A 20588-nucleotide genomic window follows, 5' to 3' on the forward strand; every position below is an offset into this window, starting at 1 on the left:
TGTCCCCTCTCCAGCAGTTCCCTGTCCTTCTGGAACTGGGGAGCCCAGAACTGGTCCCAGTGCTCCAGATGGGGCCTCCCCAGGGCAGAGCAGAGGGGCAGGATGACCTCCCTCCACCTGCAGCCACGCTCTTCTTGATGCCCCCCAGGAGTCCATTGGCCTCCTTGGCCATGAGGACGCATCGCTGACTCAAAAGGATAGTGACCCCCAGGAAGCCATCACCACCAGCTTGTCCCAGCCCTGGTGCCAGGGGCTTTGGTGCTCCCTGGGGTCCCCTGCCAGTCTGTAAGTTAAATAGATTTAATTACTATTGCTCATATGCCACCTTTCTCCTCTCCAAGGGACACGGTGCTCTTGGCTGCCCCTTGCCATGTGTTTGTGGTCCTTCTCCAACTCTGGGATGAGGAGCAGGGATATTTAAGGTGTTAAGGCCATTATTCTTGCATCCTTTGCTGGGCTGTTTCCGTGTTTTATAGGGGAAGGGCTCAAGAAGGCCCTGAAATAAAAGCAATTTGTGGTGCAGTGAAGTGCCAGGGCAAGAGTGTGCAACCCTGGGAGTGTAAATCTGTGGGTGTAAACCTTCCTGGGTAAACCATGTTGTTTTTCGGGTTTTTTTTCTGTCTTTTTGGAATTATTGAAGGAATTAACTATGGATTGACTGCTCAGTACCGTGCACTCCTATCCCACCTTTCATCCTGCAAACCTGTAGTCCCATTACATATTAATGAAGCTTGAAAAGAGGGTGATTTGGGTGGGAAAGGGGTAAACTGAGGCACAGGTCCAAGCTCAGAGACCTGTGGCTCTCCCTGCCTCCTCTTCCTCACTCCTCTTCCTCCCTCCCTGCTCCTCTGCTGTCAATCCCAACTGACAGGAGGCCTCCAGCTGCCTCGAACAGAGTCAGGACTTTTAATAAAACATCAAAACCATCAAAAACCATTAGAATCTAAAGAGGGAATAGAAATGGGAGATAAAAGGCCATCGCCTGCCTCGGCTCCCTGGGTCCTCCAAGAGATGCTTGCACCCCGGGGGGGTTGTTCACTTCTGGAAGGGACTTTTAGAGGGAAAAAAAGGAATAAATAGGTACAAATAAATAGGTACAAATAAAAAGCCCGAGGATGTAGGTGCAGAGCCCAGGATCTCCAAGGTGCAAAGGTGCCATCTGCTAGTCTGGAGCAATCTCTTAATTGGGGGGTAAGAGATTAACCCCAGCTCTGGCCATACCAAACTACCTTTTTTTTTAAAAAAAAATCTTATTATTTTTATGATTTTCATAAGGTTTCTGGTGCTGTTGGGAGGCTTAATTAATTACTTAAGATGTTTTCCACTGTTATTGTGCCTCCCCTCCAAGGCTTGTGACAGTAAATTCTCATCAAGTGGAAGATCTAGTAAGTGCCAATTATTGAAGTTTGCTAATTGCCAGATAATAATAATGCTGATTAATAATGCCTTTAACACCGCTGTTGATTTCGAATGTTGGGCACACGCGCCGCAGCGCCGTTGATTTAAATGATAATTTCTCCTGCGTTGTAGCTAAGTGGGGTAAAAACCAGGTCGGTGGCATTTTTTTGGGGAGGGGGGGGGGCCAAAGAGCGTGTTGTTTTAACCCCTGTCTTTAAAAACGTGCGAGGTTCGCAAGCGTTTTTATAAAAATAAATAAATTAGTGGGGGAGGATAATGCATCGCGGAGGAGCGCTCCGTTCATTTCCTTGACAAGTGTAATTTAATTTTAATTATTTATGATTCTTCACAGCCCGCCAGTAAACGTTCTGTAGTATGTTTTGTAAAACTAATGAAGTCTTAGTAATAGGAGACCCGACTCCAGCCCTGCCCGGAGCAGCGGGAAGACACGGCTCGTTATTCCCTCTGGGAACGGGGGGGGATGTTTTGCATCCCCAGAATTTGTGGATCCCACCCGGGCGGGGAAGCTGCTGCTGAGCACGTGGGAAGAGGCTCCCAAAGCTTTATTCTTGGTCAGCTAGAAAACTTTTTTCTAACTTTTTGAGCCCTAGAGAGCTCCAGGGAGAGGGGTGGCTTGTCCTTGGTGCGCGGTTAGAGCATCCCACGCTGCCCCTTGGGAAGACAGAAGTTACAAAGTTGGGGTTTTTCCCCTCTAAATTAGTCCTTTTTGATTTCTGCCCCTAAATGCTCCAGAGGTGTGGAAAAATGGGGCGAGGAGGGGAGGCTGCTTGCTTTAAACATCCCCAAAAGGGGAAGATAAAGCGTGTTTCTCCACCAGGGTGTGGGATGGACGTGGGATGCCGGCATTCCCGGCCGCTGGCATTTTGGGAGCAGTGGATGGGGGGACACCGGGCAGGCATGCCCAGAACAGCGTGGGGCGTTGAGCAGAAACCTAAATTTAAATGTTAAAAAGCTTTTGTTCATTACTGGTGGCATTTCCTCTCCCTCCCCATTTGTCACTCGGAGCGGAGCTGTGACTCTTTTAATATCAAACAAATAATAAGCTCCCTCTAAAGTGATTTTTCTGACAAGGAGCTCAATATATTAAACTTTATCTATATTTTAATAGCCAATTTCACACCAAACTGCCTTCTTAATAATGTATTTACCACCTGGGGATATTATTCCAACCCATCTGGAAAGAATTGGAAATTAACTGTCCCTAAACTGAGTCTGTGTGTGCTTTAGATGCGGCGGAGATAACAGCGGTGTCATTCCTAGGGGAAGTGGGGGAGGAAGCTCATCACAGCACCCGGCGAAATGTCAGCAGCAAAGGCAATAGCTGGCGGGGAAAGGAGGGCTCTCCTCTTCTTGCAACCCAGAGCCCACCTGGGGAATATTCCAGCCTCTCGGAGAGCGGCCGATAGCACCTCGAGGGCCTCTTCTGGCGCTCGGAAGAGCCGGAGGGTTTTTGGTTTCCAAGGATGCGACGCGGATGCAGGGCTCGGGGGGGAACGGCAGCGTGCGGAGAGCTCGGTGTGGGGACCCCAAAGGATGGGGAAAAAATCCTGTTTGCCCAAAGCAGAGCCACTGATGGGGATTAATCGGGTTGGGCAGTGCTTTTAACTTGCTCAATTTTGGAAGGGGATGGTCCTCCCCGGGTCCCTCCGGGGATGCAGCCCAAGCAAACTGCAGCATCCGCTCTCCCCGTGTGCCCGCCAGCACGTGTGTTTGGAAAAGAGAGTTTTGTTTGGCCTAAGTCGTATATTTATTTACTGGTGCTGGTTCTTTGCTTCCTACAGTTTCAAGGCAGTGACCAGTTCCCCTCCCTTGGCTCTAGGTACTGCGTGAAAAACGTGTGATGGTCCCAAACCTACAGAACCCATGGCCCCTCCACGCAAGAGAAAATACCTCTTGTGGCTCTTTTCCCCTCAAAACTTAGAGTAGTAGGGTGTCTAGTCCAGAGAGCAGAGTTGTCCGAAGCACAGCGTGCTGAGCTGGGCTTAAATCAGATTTTTGCCCGTATTTCTTATCAAATACAAGCCTGGGAAGGTCTCTCTAGGTGATGTGGGATGTACGGAGCATCCTTTGCCCCTCTGTGTCGCGGCGGTGAGGGGACATCAGGGATGGCATAGCCTGGAAGCAAACTTGTCATTTCCGCCCCCCACGGGGGTGTTTTCCAGGGAAAAACCATCTGTTTGGGTCGGGGCTGTTGGTTTTTATGCCAGACGGGGTCTGGAATTGCTTACTGGGGTGGCGATGGGTGATAAAGGGTTTGCAGTGGGAAGGCGTCTCGAAGCAGCAGAGACCTCTCTTGCCCCCATCTCCTTGGCAGAAAAATTGCTAAAAATTTCACTGGTTTAGAGTTGGGTTTTTTTTGAATGTGACTGCGTTTGGAGGTTTTTTTAATTCATACATTTCCATGAGGCGTCACTGGCGCTGAAAGCAGATTAATCCCTACAATATTTCCTTTTGTTTTTAAAATAATTAAGGGCAGCTGCTACATAAAGTCAACCACAACATCCTGGTTTTCAGATAAAAGTGCCTCGTGTTTGTTGTTGTAATGAAGGGGTTTGACACCGAGATGAAAGTCTCGGCTGTTTGTGTTGTAAAAACCGGTTTTGACGCCATTTTTTGAGTGATGTCAAACTGTTTCCTTACATTTCCAACAAGACAGGCTTTGATCTAGGGAAAAAAAAAAAACAACAAAACAAAAGCACCAACCCCAAGATGTTTCAATCAGAAGGAAGAAGCAGCAACCCTTAATGATTTTAAAATAGGATCAAATTGTAAAATGTTTCAATCATCGTGTTATGTCACATAATGACATCCTCGTCGCGGCGCTGCGTGATGCTCAGCGTTGCATTTAGCAGGGGGGGAAATGTGGTAGAAATAATTCCAAACCAATCTAAAATGCTGAAACGGAGTAGTGAGATGGCAAAGCGGTTCTTTTAAAGCGTCAAAAGAAAATTCGAGTTTCTGGCAGGTTTTTGGAGTCGGGGAGCTCGGCGGCAGAACGTGTGCGGGCGCTTTTTTGTGTTTCTTCACTCCGAAACCCAAAAAAAAAACCAAAAACAAAGCGTGGAGAAGTTGAAAGCGCCTTGGGAAGTGGGAATTCTCCAAATCGACCCATTTTTGGGTCTGTTTTCCCGTACTGCTCCGGTGAAATACGGGAGGAGGAGGAGTGGGGTTCTGCAGATCTGGGTGGAATTGGGATGGGATGGGATGGGATGGGATGGGATGGGATGGGGAAATGATGCTCATTTCAGTGCTAAACTGGGCGCTTTTGGGTACCTTCATTCTTGTGTTGCTTTTGCCATTTCCCATCGGAGGTGCTGGAAAGGGGAAGGATGGAGGCAACAGGGTTGGGGTTTGCATCCTGTGATGCCCAAAGGGTACCCAGATCCTTGGGGACTTGCCTGGTGTCACTGCTGAGCGTCTGGGACCGGGTTGGGGGGAACGATGGCCATCTCTGCTGTCCCCAAATCATCATCTAAGCCCAGGGACAACCCGTGACAGCTGGGTCAAGGTGGATAAAGGCTGCTTTAGTCCTGCCAGGGGAGGATATGAGCGCTGACAGTTACCTGGGGACCCTGAGATACCAGAATCCCTAACTTAATCAGACAGATAACGGGAGCAGCCAGAGATGAGGCAGGAGCAGGAACCGCCAAACAATAGGAGCCAGCCCCCCCCGGGCCCCCGTGCTGCGACAGAGATAATAAACTATATAAAAATCTGTCACCGTGCGATAAGTGATGAATTAGAATCAATTATATGTTTAAAATAATAGACCTCCCCACGGTGTTCCCCTCCAGAACGGTGACGGCTTCTGTCTGGGCTTGGCGACGGGGATGGCAGGCTGGGCTGGCACCGTCACCGGTGGGGCTGGGACACCTCGAGCTGGTGGCTTTGTGGCACCAGGGACCTTGGCCACGGGCAGCAGCCCACGTCAAAACTGGCAGCAGAGCTTTTTTGGCATTTAATTCTCACATTTTCCACCCGCTCCCGGCAGAGCCCCGCCGTTAACGCGGATGCTGCCGGCTTGTGCCGTGCCCTCCTGGTTCCCCCATCCCAGCTCTCCTCGTTCCTCAGGATTTGTAGATTTTAGAGATATCCAGGGGTTTTTTTTTGCATTATCGGCCGCTTCACACCCGTGGCCTTGCTGCTCCTCCCTGCGTGGAGCAGCTATTTCTGACCCACCGAGTGCTGTTCTGCTAAATGATGCTGCTTTGATGATGATGATGATGCATTTTTCCCCCTGTCTGGAAGGGCGGGAGGATGGTCCAAGGTGTGAAAAAGGGAGATTAACCCCCAGGATCATCCCTCGAACGGTGCAAGGGTTGGTTTGTGAGTGCAGGAGGGAGAAGCATCCCCACTTGATGGGCCCCGTTGGGGTGCGGTGGTCGGCAAACCCTCCCAGCAAAGCTCTTATGGGGCGGTGGGAAGAGCTTCCCCATCCAGCCCGGTGCTTAATTTGGGTTGAAAACAGAGATATTTGGTCTTTTAACCATGCTGCTTGCAGAAGGGGCTCAGGAGGAGGATTGGGGCTTGGAGGAACGTCTGGCCTGGAGGAAGTGGTTGTGTTTATGGTTTGATTTTGTTGTTGATACAGTTGTTTTGGTGAGGACCCGACCGATGTCCTTGGTTTTCCTCCAGAATCTCCACTGCTGTAGCGTGTCTTGGACTCTCTGCAAAGGGCTTGGAGGCCACTGGGCTCTGTCTGTGTCTTTCCTGGGCACATTTCTGAACCCAACCTTTTCAAACCAACCCGTAACCTGGAATCCTTGGAATCCTGGGCTGTGTAGGGAAGAGTGTGGCCAGGAGGTGGAAGGAGGTCATTCTCCCCCTCTGCTCTGCACTGGTGAGGCACCCGGTGGAGCACTGGGTCCAGTTCTGGGCTCCCCAGTTCAACAGAGATAGTTAACTACTGGAGAGAGTCCAGCGTAGGGCAACAGAGATGATGGAGGGATTGGAATATCGCCCTGATGAGGAAGGGCTGAGAGAGCTGGGGCTCTTCTGAGGGGAGACCTTATCTACGTTTACAAGTATCTAAAGGGTGGGTTGAAGGAGGATGGAGCCGGACTCTTCTCAGTGGTTCCCAGGGACAGGACGAGGGGCAACGGGCACAAGCTGGACCAGGGGAAGTTCCACTCCAATGTGAGGAAGAACTTCTTTGGGGTGAGGGTGGCAGAGCCCTGGAAGAGGCTGCCCAGGGAGGGTGTGGAGTCCCCTTCTTTGGAGATCTTCAAGCCCCACCTGGATGGGATCCTGAGTGATGTGCTCTGGGCAACCCTGTTTGTGCAGGGAGGTTGGACTAGAGGATCTCTAGAAAGGTCCCTTCCAACTCCCAACAATTCTGTGATTCCATAACCCTGCTCAGATGTTCTCAAATGGTTTTGAAAGATGTACATTCTCAGCCATCGCAAAAGGCTGCCCTCCTCCAGCCGCATCCCTTTCCTGCTGCAAGCTGGGGGGGGGGAATACTCCTCATGCATCAAAAGTTGAATAGGAAACCCGTGCCTAGCCTGGCTTGCTTTATTATTTTGTTAAATAGCACCAGTTGCAGCCATAAAGCCCCTGGAAGCCTGTGCTAAGCAGGGGCGCTGGGACCAGTGCTAATGGATTGAAGCGAGCGGCTCACCAGCCACAGGGGTGCCCTGGGATTTCCCTTTTGAATCTTATTTACATTCGGCCTAACAATAGCTCCCAAGCTCGGCTATAAATAATTTCTAGGCAAGAGTTGTCTAATTAAACGTACAGCGGCAAAGAAAGTACTTTTAACCACAAGGCTGGTGTCCTAATGAACGTAATCACTGGATGGGGACAGCTTAGGAAACAGAACTTGACATCTCCCGGTGGAGGCGGAGAGATGGAGGGGAAACATACTTGGGGAGAATTCCCAATCAATATTTAATTGCGTAGCATGTAATCTGCCTTAGTATTTTTTAAAATAAAATTAAGGCCCCCGCAGAAACTGGAGAACCTTTAAAGCACATTTGAGGAAGGGGAGCCTCTTTTTTTTTTTTTTTACAGCTGTCTGGGGAGGGAACAACATCTAAGTGCCCCTGTAGGCATGCAAATTGATCTGTACTCGGCAAAATGGTCTGAATTCAGGCTTTGATGGTGTGGATTTACAGCCTTCCTCGTCTGCCAAGGTCTTTCTCCTCTCCTGGTGCCTTAGTTTTGTTGTCTGTAAGTGGGGAATACAGAAATTCCCCTGGACTTCATGGATGTCCACCTAGAGTTTGCATCTGGAGAGCCTTTTGAGCATGAGAAGAAGTCAAGTTATCCATAACCAGTGCTGTGCCCCGGTTCTGTATGGTTAAAAGGCAACTGGAGAGCTGGTGGGACTAGGTGTTGGGCAGAAGGTCTGCTCCAAACAGATGGGCAGATAGATTCAGGTCAAGCTTGAGAGAGAGAAGTTCTTAGGCATCTCCTGATGCTGAACTGGGAGGTTTTGGCTGTGTGTGGGAGTAGGCAATGGTGGAAATGCCCAACAGTATGTCCCCAGCTCTGTCAAGTGTCACACCAGGTGCTGGGGGCTGGTCTCTTTTCCCAAGTCACAGGCTATGGGACAAGAGGAAATGGCCTCAAGTTGTGCCAGGGGAGTTTTAGGGTGGAAGTTAGGATAAATTTCTTCATTGAAAGGGTTATCAAGCCTTGGAAGAGGCTGCCCAGGGAAGTGGTGGGGTTGCCATCTCTGCTGGTATTAAAAAGCCAGGCAGATGTGGTGCTGAAAGCCAGGCAGCTGTGGTGCTGCAGGACATGGTTTAGTGGTAACTGGGCAGTGTTGGGTTAATGGTTGGACTCGATGATCTTAAAGGTCTCTTCCAACCTAAATGCTTCTCTGATTCCAGCTCTCTGGCAGCCTGTGTGTGTTGACTTGCACCCTGCGCAGTGTTTGGGCTTCCCGAAAGACTCAGACCCAAAATCAGGGAGCCAACCGGTACAAATCACTACATCTACCCTTGGAGGCGAGATGCTGATTTATACCGGTGGGGCCATAGTAACTTCCAACGTGAGAATTTGGGAATAACTCAGCCCTGAAGCAGCGCGGTTTCCCCTGGTTTGGTGGTGGTGGGAGAGACAGGGGTGGGATGTGGCGTCTCTCCTTGCCTGTTGCAGCTCCTCCCCAGAGGAAACACGCCGGCTCCGCTGCGATTAATCTAATCGGCCACTGGATGTCAATGTTGCCTTGTCCAATTACGAGTGGGGAAAAGTGTCCTGGATCTTCGGAAAAGGGGGAGAAGACGCCTGCGGAGGTTGGATGTTGTTGTCTTCCGTGAAGTTGGCTATTAAGGCCTACTATTAAGGCCTACTACTCGTAGGGCCTACGACGGGTAGGCCTACCCAGGGTAGGCCTACCCAGGACCCTCACAGCTTTGCTCTTGTTTTGCTCAGCTAAGGGAGGGGTTTGACCCAGTCCGTGGAAAGCCTTAAACCCTTGATTTTGGGACAAAAAAAAGGCCTCAGCGGAATGGAGAAGCCAGGTACAAAAGCGTCTCCTCTTCTCAGAGGCACGGCCGGGTGCGTGCTGAGTTGGTGGTGGTGGTGGTTGGCGCTAGGCCCGTGCGTGATGTTCGGGAGGACGGTGATGCATCTCCTGTGGAGCTGCACGCAAGGAAAGGTTTGAGGACCAGAAAATATGGCTCCAGAAGGGGGGAGGGTGCTCAGCAGCCTGCGAAAAGCGGGTCTGGATTTAAACGTCGCAGCTTGGCCTCCTGTCTGTTATCCATCTTGGAGCCGGTGGCGGGGAAGCGCAGACAGCAGCTGCCTCCTGCCAAGATTCATGATCGAGAACGCCTCTCCCCCCCACCACCACCTCCACCTCCTCCCTCCCTTCCACAAATATTGTAAATCCACGCTCCAGGTTGGGAAGCAGGTGCAGCATCTGGTGTCTCCAGCTGATCTGTGTGCCCAGATGGGGCATCTCTGGTGGGGGGAGACCAAGTCCAGAGCTTTGGTTCAGGTCTATAGCTACAGCCACCATGGGGCGAGATGCTCTTGGTCCTCTCTGATGTTCTCTATGGCATGAAACCCCACATAGACCTCACCCCAAAGAAGATCTTTGGGGGTTGCAGAAGCTCTGCATGCCCTTTTCTTGGGTAGCAGTGAGATTTGGGGGCTGGTTGGGGGCTCCTTGCCCTCCCTCACACCTCTGCAGCAGTTAAAGGCTGGCCATTGCTCCCCAGAACTATCATCCCGCTGCCGTTCTTTCCCAGCAGTAAAAAGAAAGGAAAACGGGCTCGTGGTTTCCATCCCTTTGGAATTATTCACCCCCCTTTCACATTGGGTTCATTTGGGCGCGTTAATATCTCAAATGTAATGATAAGTCTAACGGAATTCATTTATAAGATAAATAAGATGTTATTAGTACATTAGTAGCAAAAAATGTGCAAGGACACTGCTAATCTAAGGTGAAAATGCCTTCCTGAGTGAAATTTAATTAGCAGATTGTGTTCTATTAGTGACTTTTATGGGGAGTTCATGAAAATGAATACAAATATGATCCAGGCAGCCTCTCCTGCGAAGCGAGAGCCTTGCTAACCTTCCCTGCCTCTCCCCGCCGCTGCCAGTGGAGGGACAACACCAACGTGTGTCCTCTCCCCTGGGCAGAAGAGGACTTTTTGGGGGGCAGAAAGGCAGCCTGGTGGCCACCTTGGGGTTGTGGTTGGAGGGCAGCAAGTCTGGGTGTCGCGTAGTGTGATCACGGCAAGTCAAATGGGGTTGGGGTGTCAGAAAATCCCCATCTTTTTCCCTCTGCCTGAGCGAGTGGGTGGTGGGAGCTGTTTTTCCAGGATTAGAGCAGCGATGGTGGTGGAGATGGAATTTTCTCCCCAGCCAGATGTCCTGCAGCGGTCAGTGCTGGTGGCAGAAGATGCCAGGGGTCCGTCAAGCAGAGATTCAGCCTCCCGCTGCCGTGTGCTGGCAGAGCTCTGCCTTCCTGCAAGCCTGTCGTAGCTGCAGGGGGATGGATCCCATCCAAGAACATCATACATCTTTTAAAGACTTATGGTCCCCAACCGAGCCAGAGGGTGTTGTGCAGCTGTGACTGCCAGGCCGTGCTGGAGTCACAGGCTGCAGAGATGTGTTTGGTGTCCCTTCTCCTCCCAACTCGCCTTCCAGAGCCATGTGAAGGAGCCGTGGAGGTGACATTGATGGGTCTTCCTGGGTTTGGGGCTGAACACCAGCACTTGGAGCGTTTCCAGAGCTGGAAAACATGTGGTTTTAGGACCTTAGAGGTGATTTAGGAAGGGAAAACATCTTGGCGTCAGCAACAAAAAAAGGAAATCAGTAAAAGGTGTCTCTGCTCTCAGTCTTTCCTGGGAAAGGCTGTCTTGCACACCCTGCTTTAGGAGTAGCTGTCACTGTGGCATAACCTTTTCCACCCCATCTGGGACCTTCTGGTCCCAGTCAATGTGTGGCGAAGGGAGACATCCCTTGGAGATGCCACCAGCCCCTCGCTCTTGGCACCAAAATCCAGAGTGAGATTCCACCTCGGTCAAAACCTGTAGCCCAAACTTGCATTGACTCGGGGGTGGCTGGGAGATTGGACACTGTGCAACAGGTTGTCCATGGGGTCCTTTTTGGAAAGTGCTTATTGAGGGCGTTGGAGCTCCAGAGGAGCAGAGAGAGACTTTGTGGACTGAGAAATACTTAACAGACCTCTCCCCTCCCTTGAATTGATGCAGAATGGATTTGGTGACCCCCGGGCAGGCTTTTGAGGTGGGGGGAGAGTCCTGTGGTCACCGACTGCCCGTGTAGGAGGCATCTGGTGGTGGTTCGAGAGGTTCTTCCCTCCCATCTGCGGGCGCAGGATCCAGCTCCTGCCGATGTCTTTGCTGAACAGAGGCAGAACGGCGAAGCGAATGCATGGGGAGTCATTATTCATGCAGATGATCCTCACAATTCAATAGAGGTAATTAGGAGAATGATGGAGGAAATTAGCACTTTCTGCGGGTTTATTAATATTAATAAAATGATTCCGCGGTTAAAAATAATAATAATAATATTAATAAAATAAATACAAAATGGCAGAGGAGCTCTGCCTGGCTACTAAATAACGGTTTGCTCCAGGCAGCGATCAACCAGTGGCTTGAATTAATCTTCAGAGACAGGTTTTTTGCCCTCTCTAAAGACGGTATCGCAGAAGTCAGAACGGATCGAGGCTGTATCTGGGCTCGTTTCTCGCTTCCCACTCTTGTCTTGCCCATTAGCAAGAGGAGCTGAAGCTCAGCAGATCCTTAAGGCCTTGGGAAGTTGAGCGGCTCGTCTTTCGCCCGCAAAGAGGCTTGAAAATAGGATGTTTTCTGAGAAGTTGATGCCTGTTGTCCTCCTGCTCCTTCACCCGCTTTGTAGGTGTCCTAGCAAGGAAAATATTCCCCGTCGTATTCCACCAGAAGCTTGGTGGAATGTGGGTTCCTGGGTCTGAAGACCCATTTCCAGGTTGTCCTCTGGGTGGGGTTTCCCACCCCATCTCGTATCCACCCCACTGGAGGACTGTGGACCTCTGCTGGTTCAGCTGGTGTGCCAGGTATGCTGGAGAATTTGGGGGAATCTATTTGCAAACGGCGAGGAGATTATTGAATTAACGGCGACCTGGAATGTTGTTAATGAAAATACATGACAAATGTATTTAAACATGTGAAAACTTAATTAGAATTGTTATTGTTAAAAATATTGCTAAAAGTGCTTTCTGAAGCCCTCCGCTTTCTTTGGAGATCGAGGCTTGTTCAGTTTCTAGCCTGCTAAGAGGAGGATTTGGGGTGAGGAAGGGAATAATTGGTACCAAGCGGCTTCTGCAGAGGGCACTGGGGCTTTTTTTGCCTTGGATCTTGGATGCAGAATGTGGCCTGGCTGTTCCCATGGGAATACCTGCCTGGACTTGATTCTGGATGGGGTTTTGCAGTCATGAGAGCACTTCTTAGCTGGCCTGGAGGGACATCTGGAGAGGTTTGGTGGTGGGTCAGGGGCTGTGATTTACTCGGAGGCACCTCCAGGAAGGGCAGGAAGGACCTGGGATGGGCTGTTGGACCTGTGACCCCTTCTCCATCCGTGGGAGGTGCGTGCACCCAAAAAACTTGCTTGGGGAGCAAAGAAAAGGTGCTCTGGGGTCTCAAGCTGTGTGGTTTTGTGCCCGTTCCTCCTCGGCACACCTAGAAAATCTCTCTTTGGGGCAACGGGGAGAAGCTCTGTTTGTTTTCACTCCCCGGGGAGCTGTGAAGATGCCGGCAGCAGCTCTCTGCTGTCTGATCCCATCGCCTTCCCCAGTCAGAGAAGCCGATCTGGGGGGGTGGTGCCAATTCCCAGAGCCTTCTCCCCCCGTCTTTATTTAAATGGGAAAAGATCAGAGCGGTTGAACCCATTACTTTAATGATAGATTCCATTCTATTAAGTGATAATTGCGAAAAATCAGTTTCTATAATTAAAAAAAAAAAACCCTCACAGCTAGACATGGTGAACATGATGGTATATTTGGCTTTCTGCTGGTGCTTTTAATGTGATTTCTATCTGACTGTGGAGGATCCTCACATCCTTTCTGCTGCTGGGTCATGGGTTGGTGGTGAGAGCATCCAGCTTCTGGATGGAGAATGGGATGGGTGGTGAGAGGATCCAGCTTCTGGATGGAGAATGGGATGGGTGGTGAGAATCTCCAGCTCTGGGATGGATGGAGAGTGGGATGAGTTCCCCTCTCCCACCCTCTGGTGTCTCAGGAGCCATTCCTGGGGCTGTATATCCTGCGCTGAGGTGGCCACTATTTCCATTCCAGAGGAATTTGCAGGGCTGGCAATTTTAAGGGGGAAGGTGGAGGGAGGAGGAGGTGGGGGGGGAAGCAACCCTATCTCCCAACTTGTAAATTAAGCAGATCTGGTCAGGAACTGTCACCGCAGGAGAAGAAATATGAAACCTCTGGGGTCGCGTATGCAGAGTAATTTTTCTGACTGTAACTCTACTTAAAAGTGAGGGGATGATGAAAATGCTTAGAGCATTTTAAACGGACCCAGCAGAGATCTGATTCAGCTCCGGCGAAGTCGGTACAGACATTACTTGGGTGTTGGCTGCCTCTAAACTTGCTAACACCAGATTTTAGTGCGTGGCAGAGAAATAAATTGCTTCCTTCTCCTTATTAACTGAAAATATTCTTAGATGGAGAAGCAATAGTGGGTTTTATTTCCTTTTTTTTTTCTTTTTTTTTTTAGTTTTGGTGGGTTGCAGTGCAGGAGAGCGAGGAGGTTGGTGATGTTGAGGCGAGATACTGGGGTCCTTGCTCCCAGGGTGCAGGTGGGGTCAGGTCAAACTGGGCATGGGTCAGGTCTCCAAGTGATGGACACCCCCCCGTTCCCCCCAGAGGTCTTGCTGTCCTTGAAAAAGCAGCGAGAAGGCAGACTGGCCACATGAGAGACGGCAGGATAAGGCTTATTTGAAGGAGATTTAAAATAAAGACAAGAATGGGACCTTCACAGAAGCTTAAAATGTAACCCAACAGGAGCGTGCCAGGCTACTGGGCTTACTGGGGTGATGGTGGACGGACCAAGGGGTGCGTTGCTCCTCACCCCATCTCTTGTGAGGTTCGTGGAGCTGTTTGGGACACCACAAAGTGTGGTCCTTCCCTCGTTGCTGCGAGGCAGAAGGAAGGGTTTGGGGCTCCCCTCCATCTCTGCCTGGACCAGGCACATCATCCCGGGCAGCAAATATGAGGAGGAAATGGTGAGATGGGAGGAAATACGGATGGAGAGGAGAGTGAAAACCACCCCAGCTTTTCCCATCTCCCTTCCTGCCTCCCCTGGATCTCAGGGGTGTGAGATCTTCACCCCATGCCTAGGAAGCAATATCTTGGAGGAGCCTTAAAGCCATTTGTTTTCCCTTTAATTGGCTAGCGGGGAGAAAATAACGAAGGGAAGTCATGCAGGGGAAGTTCTCATCAGTGCTGTTTTTGGCAACAGAGTCACAACATCCTAAATTTATTTATTTAATTGCATTATTAAAAGTATAAATAAAAATAAATCCAGGAGAGCAGCCGGATCTATGCTTTGCATCTCTAAAATAGAACCATAAATGCCAGGGAGCACTGGGGGAATGATTTATTAGCCTGTTATCGTGAGTGACTGGGACGCTTTCGATGGAGTCCTTGCTAATTTCTAACAGCTGCATTAAATCACAGATGCTATCAGCTATTATAAAATAATCACCCAGCGGGTCTGCAAACCAGCACGAGCCCAGGGTCAGCACCGGAGCCTTTTCATTTGTTTCCCATCCCAGCCCCTCCGGTCCCTGCGAGGGTGGGAAATAAATAGGACTCGTAGCGGCCTCCTTTTATCATCCGGGAGCCGACGATAAATAAAAAAAACCTCTATAAACCTTTTTCTGAGAGGAGTTCGGGGCTGGAATTTTTGCGACGAGAGGAAAACCTTGTTTTGTGCTTAAATGTGTGATGTCAGGACTCCTGGGTGCTATTTCTGGCTGGAGAAGGAGCCGGCGTGGGCTGATTGATGGGGCAGAGGGAGGATTTCAGGGTTTCGGCGGCGGACGGGGCTGGGAGGGAGGGAGAAGGTTCCTGTGGCAGTTTTGGGGACGTCTGTCTCGGCTCCACCACCGAGTCACTTGAATTTCCCTACAGCTCGGCCGCCTTCCCCCCTTCCTTTGACAAATAACGCGCGTGTTTATGTGGCTGGGCTCCGGAGGGGGTTAATACTTGGCCTGGAAATCTCTTTAGAAGTGCCAATTTGTAGCGACAGAGAAACAACAATGAACAGAAGAGCCTGCGAGGGGGGCCAGGAGAAGCGAGAGAGCGGCTGCTTATCAGGATGGGGGCTTTGCAGAGCCCAGCCAGAAACAGCAGGGGTAGCTTTACGAGGTGAAGTTGGTGGGGGAGAAGGAGAAACCCCCCCCCAAATAAATAAAAATAAAGCAGTTAGGAAAAAAACGCCTCCCATCTGCAGCGCTGGTGTTTGCCTCGGCAGTTTTTATGTTAGAGCAGCTGTTTAAGGTGAAAAATGCTGGTGTTAATAACAAGGTGGGTGAGGAGATGCAGGCTCTGGAGCCCATCACAGACTGGTCCCTGGGGGTGAAAAGCCCTGGGCAGGGTGGCCCTGGTGTCTTGCCCCCCCCTCCTCCCCATGTCGAGCTTGGGGACATCATTTTGGAACTGTTTTGGGAAGGGTTGTGGCTTTGCAGTGATTTGTCCATGTCGGAATGGGGGGGGTGGAGAGGGGCTTTGCTCTGAATGTGGTTGAAGGAACCTCAGGGCAATCTCTTGGTGGAGGAACCAGCTCCTGGTGGCAACTTTGGTTGCTCCAAGGCTGTGTCGGTGGGGAGCGATGCCCATCGGAGGCTCCCGGGGCGGCCTCGGGCAGGTGTGGCATTTCTCTGGAGATATTTGGGTTCCTTTGTCTTTTCCTGCCTCGTTATTCCCTCTGCAGAGTGGGATGAGGGGCTTTGCAGGTTGTCTCCCGACTGCGGCGCCGGAGATTGTCGGGTTGTCAGCAACCTGGAGATGGCAGGGCTTGCTGACAGCGAGCAGAACCCAGTTCCTCCCAGCAGAAACCTTGCTCAGCCTTTGAAACCGCAGTCAAACCTTTCCCCCAAGGTTACTCCCCCCTCATAAAGCCTCCTTGGTTTTGTTTGCCGCAAAACCTAGATTTTAATCCCAGAATCTAGACTTTGAAGAGAATTGGGTTGGAGTCGGAAGCAGGCGGCTCGGGCCGGGCTGGCTCGAAAAGATGAATTAGAAGTGACCCGGGGAGATGGAGATGTTCAGATCCACACCCCAGCTCCCCAACTTGCATATTTATCTCCCGGTGGCCGGTACCGCTGGGAATAAATCAGCAGCCAGACAGGCAGGGAGCACAGGGACCTGCACCGCCGTGTTCCCAGCTCAAATCAAGCTCCCAGAGAACTTCTCCAAAGCTTGTAGGAGCCCAGCTCCATCCCTCACCCAATGCTTTTTGGTTTTTCTCCCCCCTCCCCCTCGCTACAGCCCTTAGAAGCCAGAATTTCAAAGGTGAAAAAAAAAACATCGGCCACAGAGGGGAAAGACTGGAAATGCGGAGAATTTTTATTTCTCCTGGGACTTGCAGCCCAGAAAGCCCAGGTGGTTCAGACAGGCTGAGAAGAAGTGTTTAGACCTTTATCTGCTTGACATGATGGGCAAACCTGCCATGGGGAGCGTGCAGGGGTGAGGATGAGGAAGGTGGTGCCATGGGGAGTGTGCAGGGGTGAGGATGAGGAAGGTGGTGCCGTGGGGAGTGTGCAGGGGTGAGGATGAGGAAGGTGGTGCCATGGGGAGTGTGCAGGGGTGAGGATGGTGAAGATGCTGTCATGGTGACCATGAAGAGCTGAGGACAGAGAAGGTGGTGCTGTAGAGAGCGTGCAGGGGTGAGGATGAGGAAGGTGGTGCCATGGGGAGTGTGCAGGGGTGAGGATGAGGAAGGTGGTGCCATGGGGAGTGTGCAGGGGTGAGGATGAGGAAGGTGGTGCCATGGGGAACGTGCAGGGGCGAGGATGAGGAAGGTGGTGCCATAGGGAGTGTACAGGGGTAAGGATGGTGAAGATGCTGTCATGGTGACCATGAAGAGCTGAGGACAGAGAAGGTGGTGCCATGGGGAGCGTGTAGGGGTGAGGATGAGGAAGGTGGTGCTCGTAGTCGTCAGTTGTGGCTACCTTGCACAGGGATGGCTTTGGTGCCCAGCCCATTGCTGGGGAGTCTCCTGGTCCTCCTACCCCCCAGGGCCAACCAGGAGGTTGTGTTGGCCCTGCCAGCCCCACGTTGGGTGGCTCTGCTGTCATCCAGGTGTGAAAAATACCAACACACACTGAGGAGAATGGGGAGATGTGATTTATTTTATTTTTTTCCCCCTTCTTTCACCTTCTGGGGCACGTTTCTGAGCCTCCCAGGGCAGCCAAGAGGGTGGTGTTTCCCTCATCCAGCATCGAGCGTGGGTGGCACAACTGTTCCCTCGTCATTTCTGATCATTTCTACGTCTCCATATTTTGTAAATAAGCCCAGAGGCTGCGCGATGGCCTCCTGGTTAGCAATAGGATAAACAGGGCGATGCGCTATCTATTTATTTCTTCTTTTATTCATTCAGTTAAGAGCTCGCAAAACACTTTGCAAGCGTCTATGCAGTGAGCCTTGTAATGCTCCCGGGAGAGGGAAGGAACGTTCCTGCTTCACTTGGCAGGCGGGGGGGAAGCTGTGAGCTCCAAGAGGTCCTCTCCTTGCCCATGGCCAGGGCGAGACCTGGTAGACGTAAATCCCCAGGGAGATTAAATCCTGGGTTCCCTTTCCCATTTCTAGTCTGTAATGGCTGGAAAGACTCAAACGCACGTTTCATGCCCAGGTTCAGCAATCTGTGAGCCATCTGTGGTCAAGGTTCTCTTTTCTGGTGTTTCTCCTGCTCCTGGACTGATAGGAAAGGGGATGGTGCCTCCACGCCTTGTGCCAGCAAGAAGTCATTAGGTGGTACATGAATGTGGTATTAATGATGGAGAAAACTCATTGCACCCATTCCCATCTGCACATCTTCCTCTAACTCCTCCATCTCAGAGATGCCTTCAGGCCTGTCCATGCTCCTGGCCCATTGGGGTGGCCAGTGCCCTCAGCTGGAGGCCACCATCCCATGCGTGGCCTCCTCCTGGTTGCTTCCCCTCTTCCCTCTCTCTTTGTGGTTCAGGTTTGGCTTGTGACACTCAAACATCTGCTGTGGCTTTTGCCAGACTTGGACCTCCACCTCCTGGGACAGCGTTGGGCTCGTTTGTAGGGTTTGGAGTCACCCTCAGATGTTCCTGCGTGGTGGGAACCCAAGTGCACGTACGGCTGGCAGATGATTTTGCACCCTCCCGTGGGCTCTCACTTTGGGGGTACGGGGGGGGCCTGTGAGGTGGCAATGGGGGCAAACGGGGCCATGGAGCTTGGCCATGCTGTGAGCAGGCTGTGGGGGTGTGCAGTGCTGCTGCCCTGTGTGCAGCAGCTCGTCTGCCTCCGCTCGCCGTAACCTACTTTCCCTCCCTTCCCTCTAAATAGGAATTTGGGCCGTGGGTGGATGGAGCTGTTCTTCCCCCTGCAGCTCAGAGGGTTCAGAACCTGTTGTCCCCCTTCTCCTGTCCTTTGTCCCTCTGTCTCTTGCAGCTCAAAGGGTTCAGAACCCCTTGTCCACCTTCTCCTGTCCCCTCTGCCCCATCCCCTGCAGCTCAGAGGGTTCAGAACCTGTTGTCTCCCTTCTCCTGTCCTTTGTCCCTCTGTCTCTTGCAGCTCAAAGGGTTCAGAACCCCTTGTCCACCTTCTCCTGTCCCCTCTGCCCCATCCCCTGCAGCTCAGAGGGTTCAGAACCCCTTGTCCACCTTCTCCTGTCCCCTTTGCTCCATCCCCTGCAGCTCAGAGGGTTCAGAACCTGTTGTCTTCCTTCTCCTGTCCTTTGTCCCTCTGTCCCCTGCAGCTCAGAGGGTTCACATCCCCTTGTCCCCCTTCTCCTGTCCCTTGTCCCCTGCAGTTCAGAGGTTTCAGAACCCCTTGTCCCCCTTCTCCTGTCCCTTGTCCCCTGCAGCTCAGAGGGTTCAGAACCTGTTGTCCTCCTCCTCCTGTCCCTTGTCCCTCTGTCCCCTGCAGCTCAGAGGGTTCAGAACCCCTTGTCCCCCTTCTCCTGTCCCTTGTCCCTCTGTCCCCTGCATCTCAGAGGGTTCAGAACCCCTTGTCCCCCTTCTCCTGTCCCCTCTCCCCCATCCCCTGCAGCTCAGAGGGTTCAGAACCCCTTGTCCACCTTCTCCTGTCCCCTTTGCTCCATCCCCTGCAGCTCAGAGGGTTCAGAACCTGTTGTCTTCCTTCTCCTGTCCTTTGTCCCTCTGTCCCCTGCAGCTCAGAGGGTTCACATCCCCTTGTCCCCCTTCTCCTGTCCCTTGTCCCCTGCAGTTCAGAGGTTTCAGAACCCCTTGTCCCCCTTCTCCTGTCCCTTGTCCCCTGCAGCTCAGAGGGTTCAGAACCTGTTGTCCTCCTTCTCCTGTCCTTTGTCCCTCTGTCCCCTGCAGCTCAGAGGGTTCAGAACCTGTTGTCCTCCTCCTCCTGTCCCTTGTCCCTCTGTCCCCTGCAGCTCAGAGGGTTCAGAACCCCTTGTCCCCCTTCTCCTGTCCCTTGTCCCTCTGTCCCCTGCATCTCAGAGGGTTCAGAACCCCTTGTCCCCCTTCTCCTGTCCCCTCTCCCCCATCCCCTGCAGCTCAGAGGGTTCAGAACCTGTTGTCCCCCTTCTCCTGTCCCTTGTCCCTCTGTCCCCTGCAGCTCAGAGGGTTCAGAGCAGGAAGGGGCACTTTCCAGCCTCAGACCTGCCCACCCCACAGCCCTGTCCCCCTGCACAGTGACTGTCCCCACCAGCCCATAATGCACACGTAGGTGCCTGCACCCCATTTAGGTTCCCCCGAGCCACTTCACCATGGAAACCCCATGGTGTTTTGGGGTGTTATCAAAGCAGGTTGGCTCTTAATTGTTCTCAATGTCCAAAGGGGGGTTGGCCTCATCCTGCAGAGGTGGGGACAAGCTGCCTCCCCCCCCCCTCCAACTCCCCACAGGTGCCGTGGGGCAGGCAAATTGCCTGCAACCTGTGATAAAGGAGAAAACGAGGAACACCTGTGTCCCGTCCCCGCCCCCAAAGAAATGTGCCCTTAACGAGTGTGCTCTCACAGATGTGTGGCCTCCAAAACCTCACTTTCTTGTCCCCAGCGAGCAGGACAGGCTGGGGGTTCCCTTTGTCCCCCAAATCCTCCCCTTTGCTACCTTTGGATCTCCATCCACCACGAGGAAGCCCAGCTTGAAGGTACCCACCACCCTCCACTTCTCTTTTTCTCTCTCTCATGCTCCAATTCCCTCCTTTTGGGCCCCGATCTGATCTTTCCTGGGGATGTGGGGATTTTTGGGAACGGGGTTCCTGGAAGCGGGGTGCAGGCAGACACTTGGCAGAGTTGTTGTGTTGTGTTGTGTTGTGCTGTTTGGCAATTCCTCCAGCAATTCTATTTATTTTCTTTTCTGCAAAGACAATGTCTTCCACGGAAACAGGCTGAACTTTGGTGGGTTTTGATATGGAAATGCTCTGGCAAGGAAGCAAAATGTCGCATGTCTGTAACGGCCCCATCCCTCGAGAGCTGGGTTTTCAGGGAAAAAAAACCCACATTGGGAGTTTGAAAACTTGCCCAAACGCACTAAATAC

The sequence above is a fragment of the Calidris pugnax genome, unplaced genomic scaffold (genome assembly GCF_001431845.1).
Source record: "Calidris pugnax isolate Ruff unplaced genomic scaffold, ASM143184v1 scaffold97, whole genome shotgun sequence".
Lineage (NCBI taxonomy): Eukaryota > Metazoa > Chordata > Aves > Charadriiformes > Scolopacidae > Calidris > Calidris pugnax.